The sequence below is a fragment of the Sciurus vulgaris genome (genome assembly GCF_902686455.1).
Source record: "Sciurus vulgaris genome assembly, chromosome: 17".
NCBI classification, from domain to species: domain Eukaryota; kingdom Metazoa; phylum Chordata; class Mammalia; order Rodentia; family Sciuridae; genus Sciurus; species Sciurus vulgaris.
The window spans coordinates 55,367,639-55,382,827 of record NC_136478.1 but is presented as its reverse complement, the minus strand read 5'-3'; the positions used below and the strand labels follow the sequence as shown (position 1 = coordinate 55,382,827).

The 15,189-nt window shown below is 43.9% G+C and overlaps 3 protein-coding genes and 1 pseudogene across 5 annotated transcripts in view; 2 read left to right on the top strand and 2 right to left on the bottom strand.

Annotated features, from left to right (window-relative positions):
• LOC306647876 (insulin growth factor-like family member 4) overlaps positions 1-15,189 on the top strand; it is a 467,977-nt gene that overhangs the window by 9,260 nt on the left and 443,528 nt on the right. The gene's annotated exons all lie outside the window — the stretch shown is intronic.
• The window catches only part of LOC306647874 (insulin growth factor-like family member 4), a 454,704-nt gene that overhangs the window by 343,346 nt on the left and 96,169 nt on the right, over positions 1-15,189 (bottom strand). The gene's annotated exons all lie outside the window — the stretch shown is intronic.
• LOC306647881 (insulin growth factor-like family member 3) overlaps positions 1-15,189 on the bottom strand; it is a 272,092-nt gene that overhangs the window by 200,936 nt on the left and 55,967 nt on the right. The window lies entirely within an intron of this gene.
• LOC306647699 (ferritin heavy chain-like) lies at positions 3,263-15,010 on the top strand (annotated as a pseudogene). Its single transcript has 2 exons — positions 3,263-3,436; positions 14,166-15,010. The product of its transcript is annotated as a ferritin heavy chain-like (transcript).

Here is a 15,189-nt window from a genome sequence, read left to right as displayed (position 1 = left end):
GTAATCATAAATTTACATAGAGTAATGTTGTTTGATTCATTCTGTTATTTTTCCCTTCCCCCCACCCCTCCCACCCCTCTTTACCCTCTATACAGTACTTCCTTCCTCCATACTTGCCCCCCTCCCTAACCCTAACTCTAAACCTAACACTAACCCATCCCTCCCCCCAATTATGTGTCATCCTCCACTTATTAGCGATATCATTCGTCCTTTGGCTTTTTTAGATTGGCTTATCTCACTTAGCATGATATTCTTCAATTTCATCCATTTGCCTGCAAATGCCATAATTTTATCATTCTTTATGGCTGAGTAATATTCCATTGTATATATATACCACAGTTTCTTTATCTACTCATCAATTGAAGGGCATCTATGTTGGTTCCACAGTCTGGCTATTGTGAATTGAGCAGCTATGAACATTGATGTGGCTGTATCTCTGTAGTATGCTGATTTTAAGTCCTTTGGGTATAGGCCAAGGAGTGGGATAGCTAGGTCAAATGGAGGGTCCATTCCAAGTTTTCTAAGGAATCTCCGCACTGCTTTCCAGAGTGGCTGCACTAATTTGCAACCCCACCAGCAATGTATGAGTGTACCTTTCTCCCCACATCCTCGCCAACACCTGTTGTTGCTTGTATTCTTGATAATCGCCATTCTAATGGGGGTGAGATGGAATCTTAGGGTGGTTTTGATTTGCATTTCTCTTATTACTAGAGATGTTGAACATTTTTCCATATGTTTGTTGATTGCTTGTAGATCTTCTTCTGTGAAGTGTCTATTCATTTCCTTAGCCCATTTGTCTACTGGATTATTTGAATTCTTGGAGTAGAGTTTTTTGAGTTCTTTATAGATTCTGGAGATTAGTGCTCTATCTGAAGTATGATTGGCAAAGATATTCTCCCACTCTGTAGGCTCTTTCTTCGCATTGCTGATAGTTTCCTTTGCTGAGAGAAAGCTTTTTAGTTTGAATCTATCCCAGTGGTTGATTCTAGCATTTATTTCTTGTGCTATGGGAGTCCTGTTAAGGAAGTCTGATCCTAGACCAAAAAGGTGAAGATTTGGACCTACTTTTTCTTCTATAATCTGCAGGGCGGTTGCCAGAGGAGGGGCTGCGTGGTGAGCTGTTTGGACTCAAACCGCTTCTGAACCCCGGGGCCTGCCCGGAGGAGTAGGAGGAGGAGGAGGAGGAGCGCGGCGGGTCGTTTGGACTCGCAGTGACTGCATTAGCACTCCAGGCGGCTGCTCAGAGGAGAAGGCGAGTGGTGAGGTGTTTGGACTTAAAGTGACCACTCCTGAACACAGGGGGCTGCCTGGAGGGGAAGCGTGGTGGGTTGCTTGGTCTTGAGTGGCCGCACCAGAGCTCCGGGCGGTTGCCCAGGGGACGCGTGCAGCGGGTCACGTGGATTCAGAGCGTGGTGGGTTGCTTGGTCTTGAGTGGCCGCACCAGAGCTCCGGGCGGTTGCCCAGAGGACGCGTGCAGCGGGTCACGTGGATTCAGAGCCACTCAGAGCGACCGCTCCTGAACACCCGGGGGGGTTATCTGGAGAAGGAGGAGGAACGGAGAGGGTCACTTTGACTCGGAGTGATTGATTGCCCAGGGCTACGGGTGGTTGGTGGGAAGTGGAGGCACGCAGTGAGTTTCTTGGACTCCTAGTGACCGCACTGGAATACTGGGTGGCAGTCTGGAGGAAGAGGCGTGTGGCGGGTCTCTGGGACTCAGAGCGATTGAACGGGGCCCCAGGTGGCTGCTCAGAGGAGGGGCCGCATAGCCAGGCGATTAGGTGCAGAGCAGGGTCCCAGGATCTAGGAGGCTTCTTGGTGGAAGAGTCGCACAGAGACAGGCTTAGGGTGGAGCGAAGGTTCCAGGCCTGTGGGCAGATTCTTTGAGGAGGGGCAGCCTAAGGAGATTCATCTGCGAAGGGTGAGGCTCCCAGGCCCAGGAGGTAGGGCTGGGCCCCTGGAAACTTTGCAGAGGAAGGCAGCCCAGCCCAGGCGGTAGCTGTAAATTGAGGGGAACCTCTAGGAGGGAACTGACCAGTGAGACCTCCCCACTGGGTGAGTCTTCCCTGCCGGGTGAGGTTTCCCCACAAGGACGGTAAAACCAGAGACACAGGCCCAAACAGGCCTTGCCTCAGCCCGCAGCCTAGGTCCCCTTTGGATGACCATTGGTCAACAAGTGGAGGCACCTCTGCCCACTAGCAGAGATTATACCCCACCTGAAGGCCACCACTCCTAGAGAGGCAGCTTCCTTGTGGAGCACCGCATCATCAACTTCCTCCAAGACTTCAGCCTACTGAAGGCTAAGAGGGGATATATATAGAAATCTTCCGGGACACTGTAAGTCAATAGAGGAAATCTGCAATATCTCAGCGGTCCACTGATACCTGAACAATATGAGAAAACAAGGAAAGAAAATGCTGCAAACAAATCTAGATGTTACATCAATAAAACCCAATGACAGCATGGCAGAAGAAATGACAGAAAAGGAGTTCAGAATGTACATAATTAAAATGATCAGAGAAGCAAACGATGAGATGAAAGAGCAAATGCATGCACTGAATGATGAGATGAAAGAGCAAATGCAAGCATTGAATGATCGCACCAATTGACAATTAAAAGAGCAAATACAGGAAGCAAAAGATCATTTCAATAAAGAGTTAGAGATATTGAAAAAAAAACAAACAGAAATCCTTGACATGAAGGAAACAATAAACCAAATTAAGAACTCCTATGATCTTTAAACTGTGAGCAATCATGTATTGAGGCTGTTGGTTGGTTTAGCCACTCTTGCCAACACAAAATACTCAGTTTCCAAAAGACTGTGCAGCCAGGCAGGGGAGGGATTTCAAGGTTGGGGGGACAGTCAGGGAGCATGTCTGATATGCCACTGGGAAAGTGACCACTCAGGAACTGAGGAAGACCTGGCCAACCCAGCCAGGGAACCTTGTCTTTATTGGGCTAATGTTCAGCAACTGGCTAGGCCACACCAGAGCCTTTCCTTGAGGCTGTCACTCTTCTCTGGTCAGGAGAATGGCCTCTTCAAGCTCCCCACTGGATCCAAAGTAAGGTACCATTTTTTACCTTCTTCTGTGTCTTCTGCACCTGGCACGGTGCCTGAACTCAAGGTAAATGCTTAAAAAATCCTGATGGAATTGAATTGAATTGAATTGGATCAGAACTGAATGCAAATAGAGAAGTGGAGCAGGACAGGGAGGAATGGGATTATCTGGACCCAGCTCAGAGAAGCCTCTATAAAGATGTCATGATGGAGAATTATGGGCACCTGGTCTCACTGGATGTTTTGAACAGATATAAGGATGAAGAACCAACTGAAAATCAAGAAATTGAGGAAGAAGTGGAGCCACAGTGTGTAATAGTAACAAGAATCAAAAGTGAAATTGACCAGGATTCCATGGGTAGAGAAACTTTGAACTTGTTGGTAGGTTAGGTAAACAGACAGGAATTTTCTTATGGGAAATACCACAAGAATCTTTGACCAAGGAACAGAAAATCATCAGAGGAAACACTAACACTATCCATAAGAAACAAAACTCAGAAGAAAACTGCCATAAATGTGAAGAATGTGGAAAGGGTTTTGTTCACAAGGCCCATTTCATTCAACATCAAAGGTTCCATACTGGTGAGAAACCTTTTCAGTGCAATGAAGGTGGGAAGAGTTTCAGCTGCAGTTCATTTGTTATTGAACATCAGAGAATTCTCACTGGGGAAAGGCTCTATGAGTTCAATCACTGTGGAAAAACATTTAGGGTGAGCTCAACCCTTACTAGACATCAGAGAATCTACCCTGAAGAAATACCCTACCAGTGTAATCAATGCAAACAGAGCTTCAGCCAGAGAAGGAGTCTTGTTAAGCATCAGAGGATTCATACAGGTGAGAAACCCCACACCTTATTGAGCATCAGAGAGAAACCCTATCACTGTACCAAATGTAAGAAAAGCTTTAGCCAAAATTCATTGGTTAGTGAACTTCAGAGAATCCACACTAGGGAGAGATCCCATAAATGTGGTGAATGTGGGAAAGCCATTAGATTTAGTACTTATCTTATACAATACCAAAATATTCACATTGGTGAGAAAACTTTTCTTTGTAAAGAATGTGGGAAAAGCTTCAGTCAGAGCTCATTCCTTATTGAACATCAGAGGATCCACACTGGTGGACAGCCTCATCAGTGCAAAGAGTGTGGGAAAAGTTTCAGTCAGCTTTGCAATCTTACTCATCATCAGAGACTTCACGCAGGAGACAAACCTCTTAAATGTGAGGAGCATGGAAAAGCCTTTAGTAGAAGCTCAGGTCTTATTCAGCATAAGAGAATCAAAACCAAAGAGAAGACTTATTCATACACTTAAATTAAGGACACTTTTGATCCAAATTGCAGTCTCATTATATAGCTGGAAATCTACCCTAAGAAAAAATCTAACAAATGTGATAAACATGGGAAAAACTTTTAGTGTTAGCACTCATCTGCTACATCATCAAGGAATCCACATTGGCAAAAAGCCCGATCTGTGTACTGTTTGTGGGAAAAGCTTTAGTCAGAGTTTATTTCTCACAGAACACCCAAGAATCCACACTGGTGAGAGATGCTATCTAAGCAGACAGTGTGGCAAAAGCTTCAGTTAACTTTGTGATTTTATTCAACATCAAGGTGTTCACACAGATAATAAGCCCCATAAACCTATGGAATGTGTAAAAAGCTTTACCCAGAACTCAGTCTGGTTTCACACCAGAGAACACACACAGGAGAGAAACCTGACAAGTGTGAGAAGTGTGACAAAAGTTTCAGTCAATGGCAAACCCTCGTCAACCATTAGAAGATCCACACAGTGGTGAAAACCCAAGAAACCTGTGAATGTGATGCTTGTGATGAAGACTTTATTGCCATATTTCTCCTATTTAGTGACTTGTCTTACCTACATGACAATTTCTTTACATGACAGCATCACAATCTTGGCAGCCATGCTCAGTCATCCCCGTGTGTCTGCTCGAGCACTGTTGTATGTGCCTGCACACTCGGGGCCTGTGCCCCTTCCTCCCCAGAGCAGGTGGGGAACACTAGTGTTCCACCTAGTGTTCACTGCAGGGAGAACTGGATGACACTATGAACATGACCTACGGCTGTGTCTTGGGTATTTTAAACTCATCCTTGACTCAACAGTTGAACAATACTATGACATTTATGGAAACTGGCCAAAAAAAAAAAAAAATGAGACCAGTCAGTTAGTGTGAAGGGTCCATTTCCATTGATGCCTCTGGATAGCAGGATCCTAATGGTTTACATTAAACGTGTTTATTCAAGTTCTTGGAGGTGTTGGAGAGAGGTTGACAACAGATCTTAGCCTTTATTCATGGTCAATTGGCCTCAATTGATCTTATCTCAATACTGTTTCTTTGAAACCACCCTGGGTTAAAATAAAATAAATGTCATGTATTATCAGGCAGAATTCATGATCATTACAAAGATGGACGGTTTGTACTAAAAGGACTGTGAAGGACACATAGGCCCAAAGGACATGTGTAGCTTGGTCTACAAAATTCAGTATAAGAGGCAGGTGCAGTAGTGCATCCTGTAATTCCACAGATTCAGGAGGCTGAGGCAGGAGGAACACAGGTTTGAGGTCAGCTTCAACAATTAGTGAGATCTTCTATAATTTGGCAAAAGTTTGTCTCAAAACAAAAATAAATGGAGGGGATGAGTCTCAGTGATAATGTGTCCCTGGGTTCAAACTCCAGTATGAAAATAAAAAGTAAGAAATGAGAGTTGGTCTCACTGGGAGGGGGCTCTTGCTACACATCTTGCATCACAGTGTGTGTTGGAAGCTCCACCTACAGGTTGACAAAAGATAATGGTCCCTGTGCTGTATTCCATGGTCATTTGTTGGGCTAATCTGCACAATAACCCTGAAAGGGCATTAGATTGGAGAGCAACTTAGTGAGCTTCAGTGGTGACATCCTCAGTCACCAGTTCTCTGTAGTGACATGAAACCTTAAGACCCCTGAGAACCATCTGGCGTGACTGTGTGTCCTTAGAACTGTTGAGAGGTGATGATGTTACTAATGCTGTGTCCTGTCACTATTTGAGGCAGTTTATTCAACAGATAACCTGAGAGCTTCCACCACACAGTGACAGTATAAATCATGTCTACACAAAGGTATTGTAGGGCTGAAAAGCCAGAATGTCATCCAGCACAGGTCCAGGCACAGAGTGGGGGGAATTCTATAAGTACTGTATTTTGGAGCAGAAGAGAGTTGTCCTTGAGTCATCTTGGGAAAGATGGACAGGAAAAAAAATCATTGAACTGAATCTTATGAGGTGGAGAGGTGGATGGACTTGGAGGTGGACATAATTAAGAGATGTCTAGAATATGTCTCACTGAGCCCACTTTAGGCTGCTAAATCAATTTGCAAGATGAGTCTTTTGAAAGAGATGGGAGTTTTCTTCATTGAACTCATACAACTATGAATGTGCATAATCCCAATATGCTCCTGTTATCTGAAAAGTATGCTTAACTTTTCTCTACTATCCCTTAAGCCAAAGATTCAGAAATATTCTCTTGCCCCGCAATACCCCCAAATTTACTTTCAGTTATATCCATCTTTTTCAAAGACAGTTTGTACCATCACTGGGTTTCTTTATTGTATGATTGTTTTCTACTTCAACCACTAGGTAGTACCAGTAGCATATTTCTTGGATTCATGTTGGCATTCACATATAAGAGAAAAAATGGAATATGACTTGGCACCAGTGTTAAAAATACACACAGGAAAGAAATATAACCTGTTGGAAATATTACACAAACTGAATGTTTTTCATTCTTGTTAAATTCATTTTGTATTTTCCTTATGGAACTTTATTACTATTGCCTATTAGTGTTTTGCAGAAAAACTGTTTCTAATAGAACAATCTGAGTTATTATGAGACAATAAGCCATCCTCTATAGGACAGACAGGATATAAGACTGACTTTCAGTACTAATACTGACTTCAATTAAATGGAAGGGGGGGGTAAATATAAAATTATAGACGTTGAAGTGTAAACCCAATACTCATAACTTCAAGACAGGTAAAACTGGACTACTGGATGTTTAAAACCAAAAGTTGAAGACCAAAGTCAAAGAAGTAAAATGGATATGGAAAAAACAGTCAATATTTTGATTCTTGCCCTTAAGATCAGTCAAGATTCAGGGAATGATGAAACTCTTCTAAGGATCCTGCAACTCCCAACCTCAGTGAGTCACCCAACTTCATGATCACTCTGATGGCAAAGACCTTAGAGAACAGAAATCCCACCATGAACATTCTGCTTAGAGGAGGGTCCTTGGAGAGGGAAAGATCCCTGATGCTTCCAAGGGAAGCTATATGTGGGCAGCAAGACCCTGACCCATTCTAGCAGATGGCACAACCAGTAGGAGAAAGCTAAAGGAGCCAAGGGGCTTCTCACATGATCCCAAGTGTGATCCCTGACAAATCTCAGCTGACTCTTAACAACAGATAGGAAAAAGGTCTGTTTTGGCCAACTAGGTCTTAAACACCTGGCAGGAGAGTATAACCAAAGCACAGTCATATGTGGACATTAAAGAAAAAGAAAAAGAAAAAAGGACAATGGTAGCTTTGGGTTTTTTGTTTTCTCATTTGTTTTTAGTACTGGGGATTGAGTTCAGGAGTGTTTAACCACTGAGCCACATTCCCAGCCCTTTTTATTTTATTTTTTTTAATTTAGGGACAGGGTCACTCCAAGTTGCTTAGGGCCTAAGATGCTGAGACTGACTTTGAACTTGTGATCCTCCTGTCTCAGCCTCCCGAGTCACTGGGATTACAGGTGTGTACCACTGTGCCTTGGTTTTTTAATGTAACTTGAAATGTAGATTTGTGTCAGTCCTGCTAAGTGTAAGTAAAATGGAGAGATTTTAAAGGAAGGGTTTTTCATAAGGAGTACCTGACAAATGTCACAGAAAGCTGTGTCAGAGACACGTTTGTTCTGAATTAATTTGAAACCCATTCATCTACCTAACTTCCTACATAGGGAGACTTGATCCATGTTTCTGTATTTTTTTCTTTTTTGTAATGCTTTGACAATCTAGCCCTTATATTTATTATGAGCTACTATATAGTCTACCTTACCAGGGAAAGTCTGCAGAATTCCCTGCCCTGGAAACTAAAGGCCAATCTGAAAGAGAATATATTCTGGCCATATCCTCCATTTTATCATCCTTCAGGTTAAATGGACCAATCCTTCAGGGATACAGAGGTATAACCACTAAGAGAAGGAATACTAAGAGAGTCTAATTTGCTAATTAAATTTTGTCGGGCTGGGGAGATAGCTCAGTCGGTAGAGTGCTTGCCTTGTAAGCACAAGGCCCTGGGTTCAATCCCCAGCACCCAAAAAAAAAAAAAAAAATTTGTCCCTTTTCCCCTGTTGTGGAACACCTGTAAAAAATTATCTGTGGCATATATAATGCAATTATGTAATGACATAAATATAATTATGCTATGATAAGTATAATATAATAATATTAATGTAATACATAAACTCTAGATTATTTCCAACTTATTTCAATCCACCAATGTTAATGAAATAATTCAAAGATTGAAAACTTGGGGCTTAATGTGTAAAATCCTCATATCTGTCTCCATAGTGGCTATGGGCACCAAAATCTATGATCAACTGAAGCCTTAATTCATGTTTGAATCCTCTAGAAAGTCAGACTAGAAACTGGATGGTTTCCCTGTGCAAAGGACAACTGATCAGGAAGAGGAAAAGAAATGTGACATTTATTCATTTTGCATGTGAATGTAGCTACATTTTGAGAGAGGGAGGTCCTGATCCAGATCATAGCTCAGAATCATCACCCCCCTCCCATGACCTGAAATCCACTTGACCAGGTACCTGCAGGTATTGTTACAGAGGTAGGGCCAGTAACAATAAAACTGAGGCAGCATGATTCAGTCAGAAAGATTTCAGATATGTGCCTCAGAGTATCAGGTCTGAGTTTATAGAAGGTTTAGGAAAATGGAAAGGGAACACTCTCAAGGAAGAGAGTGGGTCCCCTCAGAGAGGAAGAACAGTGTGCCTCTCCTGCATTACAGTTTTATTGGGAATCCCAGAGACATTTACAGAGAGTCCTGCCCAGGTCCACTTCTTGACTTTTGACTGACAGCTGGATGACATCAGACTTTCAAGTCCCCACTGACATGACAGCTCTAGGTCACCTAGGCCCATGCAGACCAGTTCTAATTGGATTATTAACCATAAATTCTGACAGATTTTATGATTAGTAAGAATTATCTCTCTGAGTTTTTGGGATCAGATCTGTAAAAAGGGTCAGAAAACTTTCCCCTTCAGGGTCACTTGGTCCCTCTTACTGATGCTATTTCAGGCATGCATTTCTTCTTCAGAAAATAGAGAGTTTTCTGAGGAATGGACATATCCTGGCCAGGGAGGGCTACAGGTACATTGCTTTTTGGAAAAGAAATCATGTGAGCTCAGCACAGTTGGCCCATATTATGGACTTATTCTCTTAACTTTTTGTCTCCACCATTTGCATCTGTCTGTCACCTATCAGTGTCATGCCCATAATTAGCTCCCACAGCAGAGCTGGACCAACGCCACATGATCCTGCCATCACTGCAGCCATCCTGGAACTCTGCTTCAGTAGATGCCTGTTCGGTCCCATTGCAAGCCAGCTCTGCCAATGATACATGAGAAAACCATATGAATGTGGCCAGCAGGTGGCCAGTGACCCTGAGGTCACTGGGTCATATCTGGGTCTCCAAAGAGGCAACATGGCACTACTGGCAGCCCTGACTCTGAGTGCCACCCTTGTACTGCATTCCTCAGCCCCAGGTAGTGGAGGGCTACCAGCCAGACCTCAAAAAGGGGACTTAGGAAATTTGCAAGGAGGTTCCTATGATCACTGAGCCCTGCAGAGATCACGTGCCAGTAGAGATAGACTTGCCTCCCATTCTGAATCACCCCTACAGGCAGAAACCACAGTTGTGTTAGAACCTTGCAAAAGCGGCCTTCAAGCCCATGAAAAGCAACCTACACAACCATTATCTCAAAACACACCTGTCAGATCTATTATCTACAGAAACCTAGTGGGTGACTAATAATGTACTGCCCAGTTCTGTGAAACCCCAAATCAGTGATTTTTAAGTCAACTAAGGGCAAGTGAAGATTGAGGGTTTATTTGGAATTTTCCCCATAACACATCCTAGTCCAAATAAATGGCTGCTACTTCCTTACTGACCACTCAAGTCTTTCCTCATTCTGAATAACATTATGAAGATACTTTATGAGCCAGCTTGGGCTGCCAGAATAAAACATCACAGACTGGGTGGCTTCAACAATAGACATGTATCTTCTTACAGTTCTGCAGAAGGGGGGAGGCCTTGAATCACGGCGTCCATCAGTTCAGTTTCTGGTGATGGCTCTCTTCCTGGTTTGCAGACAGTTACCTTCTCCTGTGTTTTCTCAAAAAGAAAAGGTTTTTAATTTAAAAATTTTAATTGGCACAAAATAATTGTACATATTCTTAGGGAACAGTGTACTATTTCAATATGGGTACAAAGTATGTGATGATCAAGTCAGATACTCTAATTCACCACATGCACAAAGTGTACTGGAAATGAATGTTGAGGCTTCTCATCATTCAGGTACTGATACTTGCAAGTCAGGTATCAGTAGAAGGAATCAAGTTAACTAAGTCAACCTGGAAGAAGATAGAGGTGCTAGGTCCTCAGAGTGGGAGGGAAAAGAGGCAGCAAGGCTGCAGGCTGAGTGGGGTCTCTGTCAGCAAGGGCCTCAGTCTTTTTCAGAACCTTGAAACTGACCTTAACCTCCTGGGATCAGTTTCTGCCTTTGGTCTTCAAACATTCACTCTTCTGCCAGCTAATTGATATGCTTTGTGTACATTGACACAATAAATGCTGTTTACCATGAACTGTCTAGGTGGAGCCTCTCTTAGAATTTAAAATGGGGGCAGAAGGGAGAATGTCTAAGGGGCTAGGAAAGAGAAGCTCAAGACAGTTCTGAAGGAGCCTTTTATAATAGTGTATAACAATCAAATATCAGTGATCAAATGCTAAGTGATTAGCATTTCTATCTCCTCAAATTGTCATTTTCATGTGCTAGGAACCTTGAAACCCTACTTCTCTAATTATTCTGGAATGTGTAAGTATCTGTGGTAGACTAGAATTACCTCACTCTGCTATGGATCATTAGAAATATCCCACAACTGTTTTCCCTCTCCCCTCCATATTAGTCAGCTTTTCCACCACTGTGAACAAAAGATCTGATGAGAACAACATGGAAGACAACGTTTATTTGGGGCTCATGGAGGAAGTGTAGGAAGCAGTTCAGGACACAGCACTTAGGAAGCAGAGAGCAAGAATTCCACTCACCAGGGAAAAAATACAAAACCCAAAGGCACAACCCAGTGACACACCTACTCCACCAACAACACATCTGCCTACAATTACACCTAGTAAATCCATATCACTGGGTTAAGCTATTGACTCAATTACATGTCTCATAACCTAATAATTTCACCTCTGAATGTTCTTGCATTGTCTCATACATGAGCTTTTGGGGGACACCTCAGATATATACCATAACATTCCCCATTCTGGCCTGTGTCCTGTCCCATATTCAACTCACACTTCTTTAACTTTCAGGACACTAAATGTTTTGGGTCAGTGCCCCAACCTTATGCCATCATTTACTCATTCTATCTCATTGATGTTGCCAGATGGGGTCTGAGGATGTCACAAGAAGGAAAAGGGGACCTCAACTCATCCCTGGAAGGTTCTTGATTTACAGAGAAGAGCATATCAGAACACTTAAAAGTGGCAAAAGCCATGGCCAAAATCAGAGTGACTATACCAGAGCTACAGGTGGTTGCCAGAGGAGGAGCTGTGCAGCGAGCTGTTTGGACTCAGAGCAACGGCTCCTGAATGCCAGGGCCTGCCCTGAGGAGGAGGAGGAGGAACACGCGGGTCACTTGAACTCAAAGTGACTGCACCAGAGCGACAGTGAGTTGCCAGAGAAGGAGCTGCATGGCGAGCTATTTGGACTCAAAAAGACTGCTTCTGAGCACTGGGGGGCTGCCAGGAGGAGAAGGAGGAGTGCGGCAGGTCACTTGGACTTGCAGTGACTGCATCAGAGCTCCAGGTGGCTGCTCAGAGGAGAAGGCGAGTGGTGAGTTGTTTGGACTCAAAGCGACCACTCCTGAACACGAGGGGGCTGCCTGGAGGAGGTGTGCAATGGGTCACTTGGACTCAGAGCGACTCAGAGTGACCACTCCTGAACACCCGGGGGGCTACCTGGAGGAGGAGGAGGAACGGGGTGGGTCACTTGGACTTGGAGTGACTGCCCAGGGCTATGGGCAGTTGACAGGAGGAAGAGGCATGCAGTGAGTTGCTTGGACTCCTAGTGACGGCACCGGAACAGCAGGCGGCTGTCTGGAGGAAGAGGCATGCGGCGGGTCGCTGGGGCTTGGAACGATTGTACGGGGCTCCAGGTGGCTGTTCAGAGGAGGGGCCTCATAGCCAGGCGATTAGGTGCAGAGCAGGGTCCCAGGACCTAGGAGGCTTCTGGGTGGAAGAGCCACACAGAGACATGCTTAGGGGTGGAGCAAAGGTTCCAGGACTGTGGGCAGATTCTCTGAGGAGAGGCAGCCTAAGGAGACTCATCTGCGAAGGGTGAGGCTCCCAGGCCCAGAAGGTAGGTCTGGGCCCCTGGGAACATTGCAGAGGAAGGCAGCCCAGCCCAGGCAGTAGTTGTAGATTGAGGGGAACCTCTAGGAGGGGAACTGACCAGCGAGACCTCCCCACCAGGTGAGTCTTCCCTGCCAGGTGAGGTTTTCCCACAAGGACGGTAAAACCAGAGACACAGGCCCAAACAGGCCTTGCCTCAGCCCACAGCCTAGTTCCCCTTTGGATGACCATTGGTCAACAAGTGGAGGCACCTCTGCCCACTAGCAGGGAATATACCCCACCTGAAGGCCACCAGTTCTAGAGAGGCAGCTTCCTTGTGGAGCACCGCACTATCAACTTCCTCCAAGACTTCAGCCTACTGAAGGCTAAGAGGGGATATACTAGAAATCTTCAGGGACATTATAAGTCAATAGAGAAAATCTGCAATACCTCAGTGGTCCACTGATACCAGAACAATATGAGAAAACAAGGGAAGAAAATGCCCCAAACAAATCTAGATGTTACATTAATAAATCCCAATGACAGCATGGCAGAAGAAATGACAGAAAAGGAGTTCAGAATGTACATAATTAAAATGATCAGGGAAGCAATTGATGAGATGAAAGAGCAAATGCATGCACTGAATGATGAGATGAAAGAGTAAATGTAGGCATTGAATGATCGCACCAATTGACAGTTAAAAGAACAAATACAGGAAGCAAAAGTTCATTTCAATAAAGAGTTAGAAATATTGAAAAGAAACCAAACAGAAATCCTTGAAATTAAGGAAATAATAAACCAAATTAAGAACTCCATAGAAAGCATATCCAATAGGAAGACAGAACCTCAGACATTGAAGACAAAATATTTAACCTTGAAAACAATGTTGACCGAACAGAGAAGATGGTAAGAAATCATGAACAGAATCTCCAAGAACTATGGGATATCATGAAAAGGCCAAATTTAAGAATTATTGGGATTGTGGAAGGCTTAGAGTTACAAACCAAAGGAATGAACAATCTATTCAATGAAATAATATCAGAAAATTTCCCAAATCTGAAGAATGAAATGGAAAATCAAGTTCAAGAGGCTTATAGGACTCCAAATACACAAAATTACATTACAGAGAAAGTGGTATCAAATCAGGTGTCCTGAAACCTGCTGACCAAGGACATGAGCAGAAATTTTTGAGAGTTTTCTTTTTAAAGTAATGCAGGATTCTAGATTGGATTCTGCAGCAGAAAGTAGACATTAGGGAACAAATGACAAAATTAAAATGAAGTCTGTACCTTAGTTAATAGCATTCTGTCCATTTTAATATTCCAGTTTGGAGAACTGAGTTAGAATTATGTAAGTAAGATGTTACATTTGAAGAACCAGGAGGGCACCGTCTGTGCCAGACATTCTTCGCTGAGAGTCTCTGTAGTTTCCTGCTTCAACGGTGCTTGGACAGAACCAGCGCTTGACCCCCACACTGGCCAGCCACTCAGAGACAGCAGCCCTTCGCCACCTCCTCACAGTGCCCTTGGACCACCCCAAGATCTCCACAGCTGCTCCAGCTACCCACAGCGGCCACATCTCTCCTCAGCCACCTGCCAGAACTACCACCACATCCCCCTCTCAAGTGTGCCAGAACTACCACCAGGACTCAGAGGCCGCCATCAACTGCCAGATAAATCTGGAACTCTATGCCTCCTAGATCTACATGTCTATGTCTTACTACTCTGATGGTGATGATTTAACTTTGAAGAACTTTGCCAAATACTTTCTTCACCCATCTCATGAGGAGAGGGAGCATGCTGAGAAACTGATGAAGCTGCAGAACCAACGAGTTGGCTGGATCTTCCTTCAGAATACCAAGAAGCCAGACCATGATTGGGACAGTGTGCAACATGGAGTGGAATGTGCTTTGCACTTGGAGAAAGGTGTGAATCAGTCACTTCTGGAACTTCACAAACTGACCACTGATGAAAAGGACCCCCACTTGTGTGACTTCATTGAGACTCAATAACTGAATGTACAGTTGCAATACCTCAAAGAATTGGGTAACCATGTAGCCAACTTGCACAAGATGGGAGCCCTAGAATCTGGCATGGCAGAGTATCTCCTTGACAAGCACACCCTGGGAGATAGTGATAATAAGAGTTAAATCTTAGGCTGACTTCCCATAGCTATGGAAGTGAATTCCCTGGTCACCAAGGCAGTGCATGCATGTTGGGGTTACCTTCACCTTTTCTATAAATTGTGCCAAAACATCCACTTACATTTTTTAATTTGTACCATTCCTTCAAATAAAGAAATTTGAAGCCTCCCCCCCCAAAAAAAAAGTTGTTACATTGGGGGAAATTGTGTGAAAGATACATAGTGTAATGTATAAAGCTGCTCCCCCGCCCATCAGGTACAGCCATTTTGCCCACTTCCCAACCACTTGTCAATCCGTGAACATCCTAGCTAGCTATTGATTCATCAGTCAGCTT